The sequence below is a fragment of the Arctopsyche grandis genome, chromosome 2 (genome assembly GCF_051622035.1).
Source record: "Arctopsyche grandis isolate Sample6627 chromosome 2, ASM5162203v2, whole genome shotgun sequence".
Taxonomy (NCBI): domain Eukaryota; kingdom Metazoa; phylum Arthropoda; class Insecta; order Trichoptera; family Hydropsychidae; genus Arctopsyche; species Arctopsyche grandis.
Window position 1 is genome coordinate 39,281,293 of NC_135356.1, and position 16,488 is coordinate 39,297,780.

The 16,488-nt window shown below is 32.4% G+C and overlaps 1 long non-coding RNA gene across 1 annotated transcript; it reads left to right on the forward strand.

Moving 5' to 3' along the window:
• The first annotated feature begins 14,384 nt into the window (after positions 1 to 14,384).
• LOC143922703 (uncharacterized) lies at positions 14,385 to 15,626 on the forward strand. Its single transcript, XR_013261631.1, has 2 exons — positions 14,385 to 14,637; positions 15,152 to 15,626. It is a non-coding gene; the product is annotated as an uncharacterized LOC143922703 (long non-coding RNA).
• Positions 15,627 to 16,488: the final 862 nt, after the last annotated feature.

A 16,488-nucleotide genomic window follows, 5' to 3' on the forward strand; every position in this document is an offset into this window, starting at 1 on the left:
AATGTTTTATCCTGAATAATATCAAATATTTTAATCCCAAAATTGATGTTATATGTATTGAAACAATATGTCCTCGATAAATTAAAATATTTGAATCTCAAATTGATGTATTGTTCCTACTATGATTTATTGTAATGTTTTATCCTGAAGAATATCAAATATTTTAATCTCAAAATTGATGTAATATGTATTGTAACAATATGTCCTCGATAAATTAAAATATTTGAATCTCAGATTGATGTATTGTGCTCACTATTATTTATTGTAATGTTGTATCCTGAAGAATATCAAATATTTTAATCTCAAAATTGATGTAATATGTATTGAAACAATATGTCCTCGATAAATCAAAATATTTGAATCTCAAATTGATGTATTGTGCTCACTTTTATTTATTGTAATGGTATAATCGGAGTGACCTCACCCGAAAACCTGGGTAAGAAGCTAATAGAGAAGATGGAAGCTTGGGTAATCATTGACACGATCGCGTCAACGGTGATGCGCAAGAAGGAGGCGAATGAACGAGAGAGAAGAATGCACGCGAGAAGAACGGAAGAAAGGAAAGAAAGAAGACTAGAAACAAAGAATGAATGGAGATAAATTAATGGACCACCACTCTTTGAAGTAATACACAGAAGTCCCAGAGAGTGGAGGTCGGGGGTGGGGTTTAGCCGGTAAAAATCCGGCACTACCCTGCAGTTCGGACTGTAGTCTGTCTTTCGAAGATTCCCCACCTCCAGCGCAGCGAAAAAAAAAAAAAAAAAAAAAATGTTGTATCCTGAATAATATCAAATATTTTAATCTCAAAATTGATGTAATATGTATTGTAACAAAATTTCCTCGATAAATTAAAATATTTGAATTTCAATAAATGTTGTAATGTAATTCTCAAGTAATGTTGTTTCCTGAATAATATCAAATATTTTTATCTCAAAATTGATGTAATATGTATTGTAACAATATGTCCTCGATAAATTAAAATATTTGAATCTCAAATTGATGTATTGTGCTTACTATGATTTATTGTAATGTTGTTTCCTGAATAATATCAAATATTTTAATCTCAAAATTGATGTTATATGTATTGTAACAATATGTCCTCGATAAATTAAAATATTTGAATCTCAAATTGATGTATTGTGCTTACTATGATTTATTGTAATGTTGTAATATCAAATATTTTTATAATATCAAATATTAAATATTTAATAATATCAATTATTTTAATCTCAAAATTGATGTAATATGTATTGAAACAATATGTCCTCGATAAATTAAAATATTTGAATCTCATCTGATGTATTGTGCTTACTTTTATTTATTGTAATGTTGTTTCCTGAATAATATCAAATATTTTAATCTCAAAATTGATGTTATATGTATTGTAACAATATGTCCTCGATAAATTAAAATATTTGAATCTCAAATTGATGTATTGTGCTCACTATTATTTATTGTAATGTTTTATCCTGAATAATATCAAATATTTTAATCCCAAAATTGATGTAATATGTATTGTAACAATATGTCCTTGACAAATTAAAATATTTGAATCTCAAATTGATGTATTGTGCTTACTATGATTTATTGTAATGTTTAATCCTGAAGAATATCAAATATTTTAATCTCAAAATTGATGTAATATGTATTGAAACAATATGTCCTCGATAAATTAATATATTTGAATCTCAAATTGATGTATTGTTCCTACTATGATTTATTGTAATGTTGTTTCCTGAAGAATATCAAATATTTTAATCTCAAAATTGATGTAATATGTATTGTAACAATATGTCCTCGACAAATTAAAATATTTGAATTTCAAATTGATGTATTGTGCTTATTGTTATTTATTGTGTGTTCCACGCTTCTGAGGGATTTCGTAACTACTCCTCCACATACATGCACTAATCCGTCAAAAACTGTAGCCGTCGAGCCTGATCGCTTATATTTCATCGGGAGCAATTCAGTTCGTAGCTTTGAGATAAGATCCATGCACCAGACCTATATTTTCATGTTTCGTACATATATAAAACATTGCTAATTGTTGAATATGAGAAGTGAAAAATATGGAATAGTACAAGTGATATTGTTTCGAGTTGCTGACTATCACCGATTTAATTACCAATGTATTGATAAGTAAGTAATATGTATGTACAATAGAACCACGATTATCCGTATTATTAAAAACAAACACAAAAATTCTTAAATTCTTAAAATAAATTAAAAATTCTTAAAATAATAATAAAATCAGTTTAAAATCATTATTTTATATTTATATTATTAAATATTATACACATATAAAAAAATATATATATATAATTTTTTATTTTTGTTTTATTGTACGTTTCATCTTATGCTAATAACACTCGGCGATTTGAAGTACTTTGCATAGAATTGAAATTGTATAATTACCAAGCAAGTGGTATTGCTTTACGATCATTATGGTACTTTTAATAAATTAATTTTAATAATTATATCGGGCAAGTCCAAAGCGATATGACGACAGCTGATGGGTAAGGCTGAATCGCCCCAAACTACTTATTTATTATATCATTTACTATAAATATACGGTCATTCTATGTATATATTTTTATGGAAGAATAATAATTTAATCGTAAATAACAAACTCTATCATAAAAACAATGTTTTTTTTTTTACTTTTTAATTGTTAGCTTTTAGTGGGCTTGATTTTCTTTCTTTTGAGTATATAATTTCGAAAGATTCTTTGTATGTAAGTATGTAAATAAATATTTAATGTTGGCTGGTAACATTGAAAACACATCGAAGAATCATTGGGATACTCCTCGGTGCCTCCACATACATACACTAATCCGTCAAAAACTGCAGCCGTCGAGCCTGATCGCTCATATTTCATCGGGAGCAATTCAATTCGTAGCTTTGAGATAAGATCCATGCATCAGACCTATATTTTCATGTTTCGTACATATATAAAACATTGCTAATTGTTGAATATGAGAAGTGAAAAATATGGAATAGTACAAGTGATATTGTTTCGAGTTGCTGACTATCACCGATTTAATTACCAATGTATTGATAAGTAAGTAATATGTATGTACAATAGAACCACGATTATCCGTATTGTTAAAAACAAACACAAAGTTTACGATTTTGCTGCTTTGAAATGCATAACATAAAAATTCGAAAATATATATGTACCTAAATCTAAATTACAGGGACAAAATTAAAAAAAAAACCTTTTATGCACAGTAAATACAATGATTTATTATGTTTTCAACACATTATACATAAACATATTCTTGAATATATATTATTTGGTTTGATTTTTAAATGCTTTTTATTATTACGAAATTATGTTCACAATACATCTTATATCTACATATTTTAATAGCTAATGATCTACTGATCATTTTCTATTTTACAATTTAATTTTATTTGGTTAGTTTGTTCTTGTCGTGATCGTGTACAGAACAAACGTGTGTGGCGATTTGGGCAACGAAATTGTAACAATTAAAAAAATAAAAATAAATTTGTAATATATAATTATGTGTACGTTCTAAGTGTATAATAATGGCATCAGAACGCATAAGTGAAGTAATAACAATTGAAAAAAAAATTATGGACATTTTGACCACAAAAACTAACAGTATATCAAATGACAATAAAACATTTTTAATTACATCAGTTAAAAAATTAGTTGAATATATTTGTGAAAATGAAAATAATGATAAGGAACAATTTTTGGATGTGATATGTGAATTAAGAAGTGAATTTAAAAATTTGAAAAACAATATACAAAAAGACATAAATATATTAAAAAGCAACAGTGAATTAAACATTTTAAAAAGGGGTGTAAATAAGAATGAAAATAATTTAAGTTATGCAAATGCACTTAAAAATAATAATAAAGATGTAACAATAATAGTTCCAAAAAAAATTCAAGAAACGGACAAAACAAAAGAAGAGTGCAAAAATGTAATAAAACCCAAGGAACTAAAAATCGGAATACAAGGGATTAAAAAAATCGGTAAAGGGGGTATCGTTGTAACGTGTAACAGTGCACAGGATAGTATTAAATTTATAAAAGAAGTAGAAAATAAATTATGGGAGAGTTACAATGTTAAAAGAGGGGAATTAAAAAATCCCAAAATTAAAATTGTAGATATGTCGGAGGAACTTACAAGTGAACAGTTGGCTGAGTGTTTGATGAATCAAAATCAAGTAGTTATAAACGATGGTGAATTGAAGGTGTTGAAAATATGGAAAAGTAGAAAAAATAATAAATATAATGCGATAGTGGAAGTAGATTGCAATACATTTAAAAGATTAATTGAAGATGGAAAAGTAAATATAAATTGGGATAGATGTAGGGTTTTTGAAGAAATTAATATTCTAAGATGTCTAAATTGTTACGGATTTAATCACAAAGCGGTGGATTGTAGAAACAAGGTGACATGTGCGAAATGTGGAGAAGAAGGGCACAAAAGCGAGGGATGTAACAATAAAATAATAAAATGTATTAATTGCTTTAAGAGTAATAATAAATTAAAATTAAATTTGAACACGAATCACGGACCGTTGGACTCTAAGTGCAGTGTATATAAAAGAAATATAGAATTAATGAGAAATAGAATTAAGTATAATAATATATAGCAACCACCAAAAGGTATCTGTATAAATGTACAAAGTTTTTTTGCTCACAAGGATGAGGTTTGGAGTTTAATTGTAAATCAAAAACCATTATTTATAGGTTTAAGTGAAACGCATGTAACTAGTGATTTTGAAGATTTTGAGCTGAATATAGATGGATATTGTGTTTTGAGATGTGACTCTAATTCTAGACATACGGGTGGGGTACTATTGTATTTAAGGGATGATTTAAGTTACGGTAATGTAATAGTTAATAAGGTTGATGGTGAGTTTTGGACAATTGGTGTGGATCTGCTTGTTAATGGAGTTACTGTGTTTTTGCTAGTAATTTACCGCTCTCCGAATGGTAGAAGTGGAAGATTTCTTAAATTTTTAGAAGAATTGAGTGAAAGAAGTATAGATGTGAGTAAAAATATAATTATGTTTGGGGACTGGAATTTTAATTGGTTACAGACAGAAGAATTTTATGTAAAAAAGTTGAGAAATTGGGTAAATGAATTGGGTTTTAAACAAAAAGTGACTGAAGCAACGAGAGTGAATAATTTATCAAGCTCTCTCATTGATTTGGTTATAACAAATATAATGGATTTGCGGTGTGAGGTGAAAGATGTACCGAAAATAGGAGACCATTCTATTGTCAACATGTTTTTGGGACAGCGGTTTAGTAACGGAGGACTTAAAAATATGCAGGTGACTGAAAGAGAAAACATTGATTATCAATTGATGAATGAATTGTTAAAGGAGTGTGTATGGGGAAAGGATGGTGATAGTGTGAATGAAATGTGGGAGATAATGTATCGTAATATAACATATTCTAAAAGTAAATGCGTAAAAACCACAAGAATCATGCATAAGCATAAGCTGAAACCTTGGTTTACCAAGGAAGTAAAGGAAAGCTTAGTTGATAAGAATGTTAGTTATAAAAGATATAAAATTATTAAGGCTATGGATGGAATCCAATTAGAAAAGGCTTGGTTAGAGTATAAAAGAAAGAGGAATAAATGTGTGAATGTTTTACGTAATGCGAAGAGGGATTGGCATGAAAGAAATATTGATGGTGCAAAAAAAGATCCCACAAAAATGTGGCGAATAATTAAAACTTTGATTTCCGGGGGAAAAAATGTTTCTTTGAATGAATTAGAAGTCGAGGGAGTAGTATATAATGATAAAGAGGATATGGTTGAAAGATTGAATGAGTTTTACATCAATAGTGTGAATGATATAGTTAATTCAATACAAACAAGGCATAATAGTGTGAATGATGATATTAATTTGGGTTTAAATAAGTTTGAAAGGTTTAAATTAGTGGAAATGGGGGGATTAAATGGTGTATTGAAGGGCATGAAATCAGTTTCTAGTATGGATGGATTGACTCTAGATATTTTAATCAACACTTGGGACATGGTTGGACCTCAGTTACTGAAATTAATAAATGAATCGTTAGAAGTGGGATCCGTCCCGGATGCATGGAAGGTGTCCTATTGTACCGGTACCAAAGGTTACTGGCACACATAAAGCCAGTGAAATGAGGCCCATCAATATGTTACCAATTGTTGAGAAGATGCTGGAGGAAATCGTTATGATTCAATTGAAAGAGTTCATTAGTATAAATGATTGTTTGGTTGTGGAACAGTCTGGATTTAGAGTGAAACATTCAACAGAAACCGCTATCCAATTGGTGGTTTCTGATTGGATGGAGACGATGGATGAATCTAGCATGGTTGTTGGAGCAGTTTTTCTAGATTTTAAGCGAGCGTTCGAGACAGTAGATAGGAATATTTTATTACAAAAATTATATAAGTTAGGAATAAATGGTATAGTATTAAAGTGGCTTCAATCATACTTAAATAATAGAAGACAAAGAGTAAAAATTGATAAGGTGTTATTCTCTGAATTTGTGACACTTCATGGAGTGCCGCAAGGGTCCAAATTGGGACCCTTATTATTTATATTATATATAAACGATATTGTTAAGGTAATTAAGATGTGTAAAATAAATTTGTTTGCAGATGATACATTGATATATATAATTGGAAAGAATTTTGATGTAATGTCTGAGATTTTAAATATAGAATTAAATTATGTGAATGACTGGTTGTGTGAAAATAAATTAAAGTTGAATGTGAATAAAACAAAAATGATGTGGTTGAATGGTAAAAATAAAAATATATTGAATGAAATTAGAATTGATGATAAGTTAATTGAAAAAGTTGAAAATATAAAATACTTAGGTGTATACATAGATTCGGGACTAAATTTTAAAATGCACGCTGACTATATAATAAAAAAATGGCTAGAAAAGTTGGTGTATTATGTAGATTAAGAAATATTTTAAGTAATAAAAGTAAAATTTTAGTGTTTAATTCAATTGTCTTGCCACATGTGGTTTATTGTGCCACTGTGCTTAATTTGTTTAGTGGCCAAGATTTAGAAAAAATGCAAAAAATACAGAATAAAGCTATGAGAGCTATTTTGAATGTGAGTAGATTTAAGAGTATTGGAAGTATGTTAGATGAATTAGGATGGATGAGTATTAGAATTAGTCTAAATATTAGTACATTGTCTTTTGTTTATAAGTTAGATCATAAGTTATTACCTAAGTATTTTGATGATTATATAATAAGGAATAGAGATAAACATAGTTTTTATACTAGAAATAAGGACAAACTAGTTGTAAGTAGAGTAAGAAAGAATAAGACGGCCGGGGGTGTTTTTCACAGGGGTGTGCTCATGTATAATGCCCTCCCTGAGTGCGTCAGGTCTGCTAAAAACATGGATGCATTCCTGCGAGGTGCGAAGAGACACCTCTGTGAGGGACAGTACATATAAGTTAATTATAAATTTTAGAGTTAAGTATAATAATTAAGATGTATTTTTAAATTAGCTTGATAGCTAAAATATATATAAATAAATAAAATAAATAAAATAGTAATCATAGTATTATATTGTTATGTGGTACGATCTTACAACCTATGTATATACTTATGTATAATACCCTTTAACCTTAAGTTTGAACATCCGTTTCATTTTTAACTACTTATGATGTTATCTCTTAAAGTTATCCCTCATTATTTATGAGACTTTCAATATCTTTATTGCTTCCACACTGTACAATCAACTATTCTGTTCAATCCTATCTACTTAACTTTTATCTATTATAATTTATACGAGTTTCTAACACGATTGTTATATAAGACGATATAGTTAATGACCCGTTGAAATCCAAAGTATTACTTTTAATAATCTTTATTGCTATAGCTGCATTTTGTCCCACGATACGTGTAAACCCTAAAATATTATTATCACTATTATTATCTCTATGATAAATTGTGTTTCTACTCAATAATGTCTCGATACTCTCAAAGGATACATAAATCAAATATTAAAACTGTCTTACACACGGATGTTGCTCTGTATCTTAATCACTTTGTTATTTACCAACATTCTGTGATTGGTTAAAACTTATCATTCTTTTGTGTATAAATGCTCATGTTAGATCTATTGAACCTCACTTGCGATCAAACACTCTAACTGATCACTTGCGATCAAACAGTCTTGTGATTAAACTGCCTCACTAGTAACTTGTGATTACTACATAGTTACTTGCGATCAAACAGAGTCTCAAAAGGCACTTGTGATTAAACTGCCTAACTAGTACTTCGAGATACTAGTAACTTGTACATTAATCTCGTTTATATTTACTGCTAATTAAAGAATATAATCATTTGACAAAATCTGTGACTATAATATTCTACACCATCTCCTACTTGTCCCCGTAACATAAAAATTGGTGCGGATATAGCTGAACAACTGCACATCACTACTAAAACGAAGGAACAACCGTTGTATAGACAACTTCGAAGTGGACCAGGTGGATTTTCATCCTTAAAATCTAGCGAAAAATCCAACTGCCAGAATCTTCTAAGCGGAGACTTCTGACGTGTAACGGGACAACTGACAAGAAAGCAGACAGTGTGCAGAGCCAATTCACAGTATGCAGAGAGAGCAGATCTACCATAGAATCTTCAAAGGAAACGGTGCAACCTGTGACGGTGACATCGCAAGTCCGTGACGCAGAACTAGCAGCACGTACGAGTACAACTCGAGATCCAAGCAGATCCAGCACTATGTGTATATCATCATCCAGTTTCATCAACAAAAAGGAGAAAGAGCTCAAAAACCTATTTACAATTGAATATATATTATAATATATAGATGAAATATAGAAAATGTTTTACAATGTAACAAAGATAAACAAATAATATTACCGACGATTTATTTATGTAGATGAGATGTAACAAGTTCATTATCAAATGACGAATTCACTTTTAGATACCGTGCATATTAACAGATACCGTCCATATTAACGTGGATAGACAGATATTATATAGATTATTTAAAAATATAATTATTTCCAACTCATCCCATCTCACGAAGCTGAAATAAACTATATTATATTTAATAGTTCAGAGGTATGCAGAAAATACTAAGACTGGTTTAAACTTTTGTTTTCCATAAAAATATTGTTTATTTATAGTTCCAAACTGACTAAAATATCACGATTAGATTATAACCTTGTATTCACATTGTTCTACCAGAACTTAAAATTTATACATAAGTTTTCTTGTATATATGTATGTATCTTCATATTTTTAAAATTATGTATATATGTTTTTACCTTTTCTAAATAATTAATGTTTTACATATATTGTTTGTTTATAATGTTTTACCTTTATTACTTATTTATATTGTTATAATGCAATTTTTCTTAAGATGTGTAATTCTCTGTTATTCTCATAATTACATATATGACTTAAATATTAATCAGCTAATCACTCACCATATAAAGTTTATCTCTTTTAATTAAAATAATTTAATAGTTCTAATCATTCTCTTTTACCTATTCTCTTGCGAAAAGTCCATTATCGATATTGTGTCTTAAAACTCATGAAAAGAATTCACCGAAGAACGGAGACATCTGATTTTTTTTTATTTGGTGATTCTTCAATGATTCAATGTTGAAATCACTTATTTCATGTGTCTTTTTTGTGTTTTACATTAATGAATATATATTTTTTGTTACGATTGTTTTAAATGTTATTAAAATTATATTTTAATGCTTTTATATGAATAAATGCTATTCTGTTGCTTGAGTGGCCTGTATTTAAACCCAATTACCTGACTCTTATTTCAATTTAAAACCGAAAAATCAAGGTGGACAAAAAATGGTCAAGCATCAAAAAAAAAAAAAAATAGCCAATGTTTGGGAATTCCGAGTCATATTATATTTACACGATCAATCATAAATTGGGATTTATTTCAGTGAATTAAGATTTCGAAACATACTTAAGTAATTATAACTCTATAAAATTGCATTATGATACAGTTATTTTCTTTCTTAATTATAACATGTAAATTAAAAAGCAGAAATAGTAGATTGTAAGCAGAATATACTACGATGACAATTCATATGTGTGTAGCGGCTGGCGAGCTTTTCTGAAATAAAATTATTGTGTGGAGCGAATAGCTTGTTACAGGGACGAGGAAGAGATGATAAAAATTATAACCATTATTCTCAAATGCTTATATTATATTTTCCAAATAGCAGTTTTGTGTAAACAAGATTTAGGTAGACAAGTTTTGAAAGGAGTATCTATACAATCAGAATGATATTTGACAGTTTAGATTTGAATAGGATGTGTGATTGTAGAGTGTTGAAACAATAAAGGTTTTATTTGTTTATTTAAGATATAGCCAAGCTTAATAACTGATTATATTCAATCACACAAATAATAATGTATTAATATATTTATGTAAATGTAACCCTCTGTGGTGACCGCCGGGGTTCTGGCAGTACCAATGCGATGCACGGTCAGTCACCGTTTTGCGGGAAGCATTCTCTTCGTCAGAATAAACAACACCGTCACTGTTGCACTCGCCTTCCCCCATACCTCTAATAAAATATCTATCGAAATACCTAGGTAACATTTTCTTATCTAACTTATAAATAAAAACCAACATATATATACATATTTTCAGAGTATCATCAAATTTATCAAATACTTTAACACGGATCTTATACTAATATACCTATGTATTTATGTGCATCTAAGATACTCTTCGTGGCTCTATTCTGTAATTTTTGTAGCCTATCTTAGCCTAGCCTACAGAAAAGATCCACAACACATAAAATGTGGTCGGACAATTGCATTATATATGATAACTGCCTCCACCACATCCACTATACTATGAAAATAGCATTGAAATCACTTGGAAACGATCCACGTTGAATTTGTTAGACCAGCATACAATGAAATCCATCCCGGCAAAAAGCTTTATGGATAAGCCGTCATCTGATGTGGAACCGACGGGGTTATGTTTGTATTCTTTAGAAAAGTTGGACATGATAGAGGAGTTAGATGGTGTTCAGCTATATCAACGGCTTCGAAGAAAAGTGACTGACTGACTGACTGACTCATGAATGGATTATATATGTCGCGGTCGGTATGAATGCACACACGTCAAATGTCAAATGTAAAAACGTAAACAAATGTCTGTTAGTGTGTGTGTGTGTGTGTGAGCTATCGACGCGAAACGGGTGGCGAGGAGTAGTAATAGCGTAAATTCGGATGGGAAACTTAGATATGCGCACAGTAAATACAATGATTTATTATGTTTTTAACACATTATACATAAACATATTCTTGAATATATATTATTTGGTTTGATTTTTAAATGCTTTTTATTATTAGGAAATTATGTTCACAATACATATTATATCTACATATTTTAATAGCTACTGATCTACTGATCATTTTCTATTTTATAATGTTATTTTATTTGGTTAGTAATCATTTGTATTATATTGTGGCGGCTCGCTTATACGACATGGTCGAGTTTGGTTGCCTTCCTGCGAGTGAGAACCAACTCGGCTGGGTTCGGAGAGCCACTACTCACTCTTCCTTCAGCTGTCATATAATAAACACGTGCATTAACATGCCAGTCGTCTCATTCGTTCATCCTCCATAACTGGTGACCCCGACGTGATGGGGGGGGGGGGGGGAGTGATGTGGCGGCTCGCTTAGGTATACTCGAATTAGGTGAATTGCATTAGGCGAACTTACAGTGAATCCGGTAGATTTGGCTACTTGATACAGTGTTGTCAGCGCGATTGATCAGTGTTGTAGTTAAAATAATTGAATAAAAAATAGGTAGTCGTGACTAGAGTTGTGCCAACAGGAAAAACCCGTTTTATTCCCAGGAATAAACCGGGTTGTCCCCCGGAAATTTAAAAATCTGTCAAGCTTACACAAGCGCCACAATCTGTCACAAGCACAAAATCACAAGCGCCACAATCTGCGCAATACGCTCACGCAGGAGACAGCAGAGACCCACCTCAGGTCGCGGTGCTCTTATCGAGTCCTACGTCTCAGAAAAGCGCCCCTGGCGTCTCCTTTCCCTTTCGAACTGTAACTTCTCCCCGATCACAGAGGCAGCAAAGGCCTCCCAAGCCGGCCAGCTCCCTCTGTCGCGGAGCATCGAACCCATCACCATCCCCGTCCATAGCGTTTCCTCCCCGATCACGGCTTTGAGGGCCTCCCTTGGGGCGTCCCACGCAGGACAGTGAAGCAATGTGTGCTCTGCGTCATCGTCAGCTGCTTCACAGTGGTGGCAGCTTGGTGTTGCTTCTTTCCCTATCTTGTGCAGATAGGTTCCGAAGCAACCGTGTCCTGTCAACAACTGGGTGAGGTGGAAGTTCAGGTCACCGTGTTTCCTTCCGCACCATTGCTTCAGGTCCCCGACGAGCTTTTGCGTCCACCTTCCCCCAGTGGCTGACTCCCACCGCTGCTGCCACTGTATCATGGTGGCATCCCTCACTTCGCTTTTTTTCAGCCCGCCGTGTGTCGCCTTTCGCTCAACCGCAAGCAGGTCCACAGGCGGTGTGCCAGCGAGCACCAGTGCGGCATCTTCCGATACCGTGCGGTACGCCGAGACGACCCTCAGAGCACTCCGCCTCTGCACTCCAGCCGTTTTCCGCCTAGTGCGCACCACTTTAAGGGAGTCACACCAGACAGGAGCGCCGTATAGGAGTACAGAGTGGACCACCGAGTTCAGGAGTATCCTCCTAACACTCTTAGGCCCCCCTACATTCGGCGTGAGGTGGGCTAACTGACAGGCAGTCACGTCTGCCCTGGTGGATCCACATGTCTGCCCGCTCCACATGCTCCGTGATCCTGAGCTTCCGGTCGAGCTGGATTCCGAGGTATCGCGCCGAGTTACGGAACGGTACCTACAAACCCTCCAGCTCCAATTTCGGTGGGCCGAAACCTCTTCGTCTGGTGAAGAACACTGCCTCCGCCTTCTGGACTGCTAGTTCCAGCCCAGCGCGATTTAGCCATGTCTTCACCCGATAGAGCGCATCATTGCCGCAGATCTCCACGCTTCTGAGGGATTTCGCAAATACCGTGATTGCGACATCGTCCGCAAAAGCAACGGCACTGGCACCCTCCGGGAGCTCTACACTCAGTAGCCCGTCATACATAGCGTTCCACAGGAATGGTCCGAGGACAGAGCCCTGCGGTACACCCGACGAGAGTCGCCGCCAGGAGAGTCCAATTTGTATTTGAGTTGGATATTAGTTATTGTCGTTTTTACGAAATGCAAGTGGCAAATATGTCGATCTCGGAATTCGAAATCGTTCCCCCCTTCCCCCTTGCTTGATCTCTGTATAATTTATATAAAATACAGTCGCCATACAAACAGACTTACAACCTGTTGTTATTATATAATCTCCCGCCCTTTTTCCACATCACGCATCCCACGCACACTACACTAATACATAGATACCGATATTATTGACTTGGATGCTATAGACCAGTCCACTACTTCTGAATCTTCATGCATTGAATCTACTGCACGTTTACTTAGCATAAACCATAGGCGAATATAATCATATTTTGACAATATTACTGATTCTGAATGTCATCAACTTGATAGAGCATTTGCTAAAGCAATATACATATGTATCAAACTGTCCTTTATCTATTGTTAAAATATAAATACATACATAAAATTTTCAATGTTTAAGAGGATCTTGTATTACATATATTAAATGTATTTTATGCATAAATTTTGAATAAATATGATATTTGACATTCAAATAAATTTATAAAAAGTCTTATATTTAAATTAATATGACCTTTCTTTAATAATTACCTATGTACTAAAAGGTAATTGGACTATTCGTCACATTGCGGTGGTCACAAAGACAATTTTTCCATGAAAATCGCAAATACACAATATTTGGCACTCGAGTTCTCGTTAGTATGATAGTTATCGTTAGTATGATGGACTTTTCGGCTGCCAGATGTTCCATTATACAGATTTTTTTAATCTCTAGTCATATCCTTTATAGTGTTTACTTTTTTTGTCTTTTACCATATTAATGTTATGAGTAATTAGTGTTTTATCTCATTATCTATACTAAGCGATTAGGCCCCGTGGACCTATCGGCTTCCGCCGTCTTCCCCATATATTCTCATAAATAAATAATATAATTTGTAGAAAAACACCTGTTGCTTTGTTGTGTCTTAAATAAAATAGCAGTGAGATTTATTGACATCGTGTCTAGTAATGATTCGCAATAAAGAGCAACAGTTGGTTTTTGTACAAGTCATGCAGTAGTCGACCATTATACACCCATATCCCAATGAAGTATTGATTAATTCTGAAAACCTTTGGCCTTCAGTTAATATTGTATCGGCTAGCAACACAGAATTTTTTCACTATCGGTTTTTCGTCAGCCACAGCTTGTCAGTCTACGACGTCACGATGTGTGCCTTAGAGCTGGACCCCACCATCTGCCAAGCTCTGCGATTGCTGCACTCTTCGAGCAGCGATTCTACCGATCAATTGCGTTCAGCTTTAGATGAGGTGAAATATTTGGACACGGGGCGAGAGAAGGAAAAGGAACGCGAAAAGGAGAAAGATACTGATCTGGTTGAGGTACTGTTTAGTTTGAGATCTTAGCAACTTGTAACATATTGCATTTTTATATTCATATTTTTATATTTTCAAATTTTTATATTTTTATGTTTCATATTTTTATATATTTATCTTTCATATTATTATTTTTCATTATAATTTTATTTCTCATGTTTTTTATATTTCTATATTTCATGTATTTACAATTTTATATTTTTATTTTTACAATTTATATTTTTATATTTTATATTTTTACAATTTCGTATTTTTATATTTTTATATTTCATGTTTTAACAATTTTGTATTTTTGTATTTGTTTTATCCATATTTGTCTTTTAATTAATATATAATATTATTATAATATAATAGGAATTAATTTCCTTTTTATATAACCATAGTGTCGACTTGGAGTTGATCTGTAAAGTCACTATGGCAAATTTGTGAATAAATAAATAAATAAATAAATATATATATATATGTAAAAACATCTGATTAAATCTCATGACAAAAGAAACTCAACCTTTGACTTTTCTAGGAGTGTCACAGTCCAATTATAAGCAGTGTATGACTTGTCTCGACGCTCTAGACTTCGACAATGCGAGCAGCATTAATTCTCCGCCGATGGTGATCGAATGTTCTTCGTCGTCGACTGCCAGCGGTCCGATATCTCCGGAAAAAGCCAATTCCGTGAGCCCCCCGCCTCAAATCCCGTTGGACGAGCTGCCTACTCCTCCCAAGGTTGTAACACCGACTATAAACATCATATCGGGCGATCAGCGGCTTCAGATTGTCAAAAAGAAGTCGAACAAACACCGTGAAAATAAGCGAAACAATACAAAATAAACACATTGCAATTTTTGTTTATCGTTTAACTTGCATAATCATAATGTTACATTTGGCCTCTTGGTGGTATATTCGGTATGTTGACAAAATTGTGAAATGTAACAAGAAAGGTTGACAATGTTTCAAAATCATCTAAAAAAAAAAAAAAATTATCAAAAATTAAATAAGTTTATTTGTGAAATTTACTAAATGTTTAAAATAAATAATTTAATCTCAAAATTGATGTATTGTGCTCACTATTATTTATTGTAATGTTGTATCCTGAATAATATCAAATATTTTAATTTCAAAATTGATGTAATATGTATTGTAACAATATGTCCTCGATAAATTCAAATACAGGTATTCCTCGACTTACGACGGAGATACGTTCCTGAACCTCGGTCGTAAGTCGAATCCGTCGTAAGTCGAGGAATATATTTATTTTTTTTTTTTTCGGTGATTTTACTTACTTTTATTAATACAGTAATTCAAATGAATTCATATTTAAATTTAAAAAAAAATCTACATCATCCGTACTTATTAATTATAAATTATACATCCTCATCACTTATCACATAAGTACAATCCATTTCTTCATCTTCAGTTTGAGATACAGTCGTATGAGTTTTTTTGAAAAATGTGTCTAATTTTGTTTGAAAATTATCCTGTATTTTTTCTCTATATATTTCTTGGTAGCATGCAAGATTTTCTTGAATCCTGCGGTTCACATTTGAAAATCTTTCAATGTCTGGTTCCATCACTTCAAACTTTTGTATTCCTTGATTAATTAAATTAAAAGCAGCAGCCATTTATTTCAATACAAATTTTTTCAGCGGTTCCGCAAATGTGATTGATTTATTTTCATCAATATCCTCTTCTGCAACCATTTGAGTTTCAAGATCTAATAATTCTGCGTTGGTTACATCTTTTAAATCATTTTCAAGAAGTTGGTCGATGTCTTCGTTATCTACGTCAAATTGTAGACGTTCGCAAAATTGTACGATTAGGTTAGTAATATCCTCGACATTTTTTTTTCTTTTTCGTATA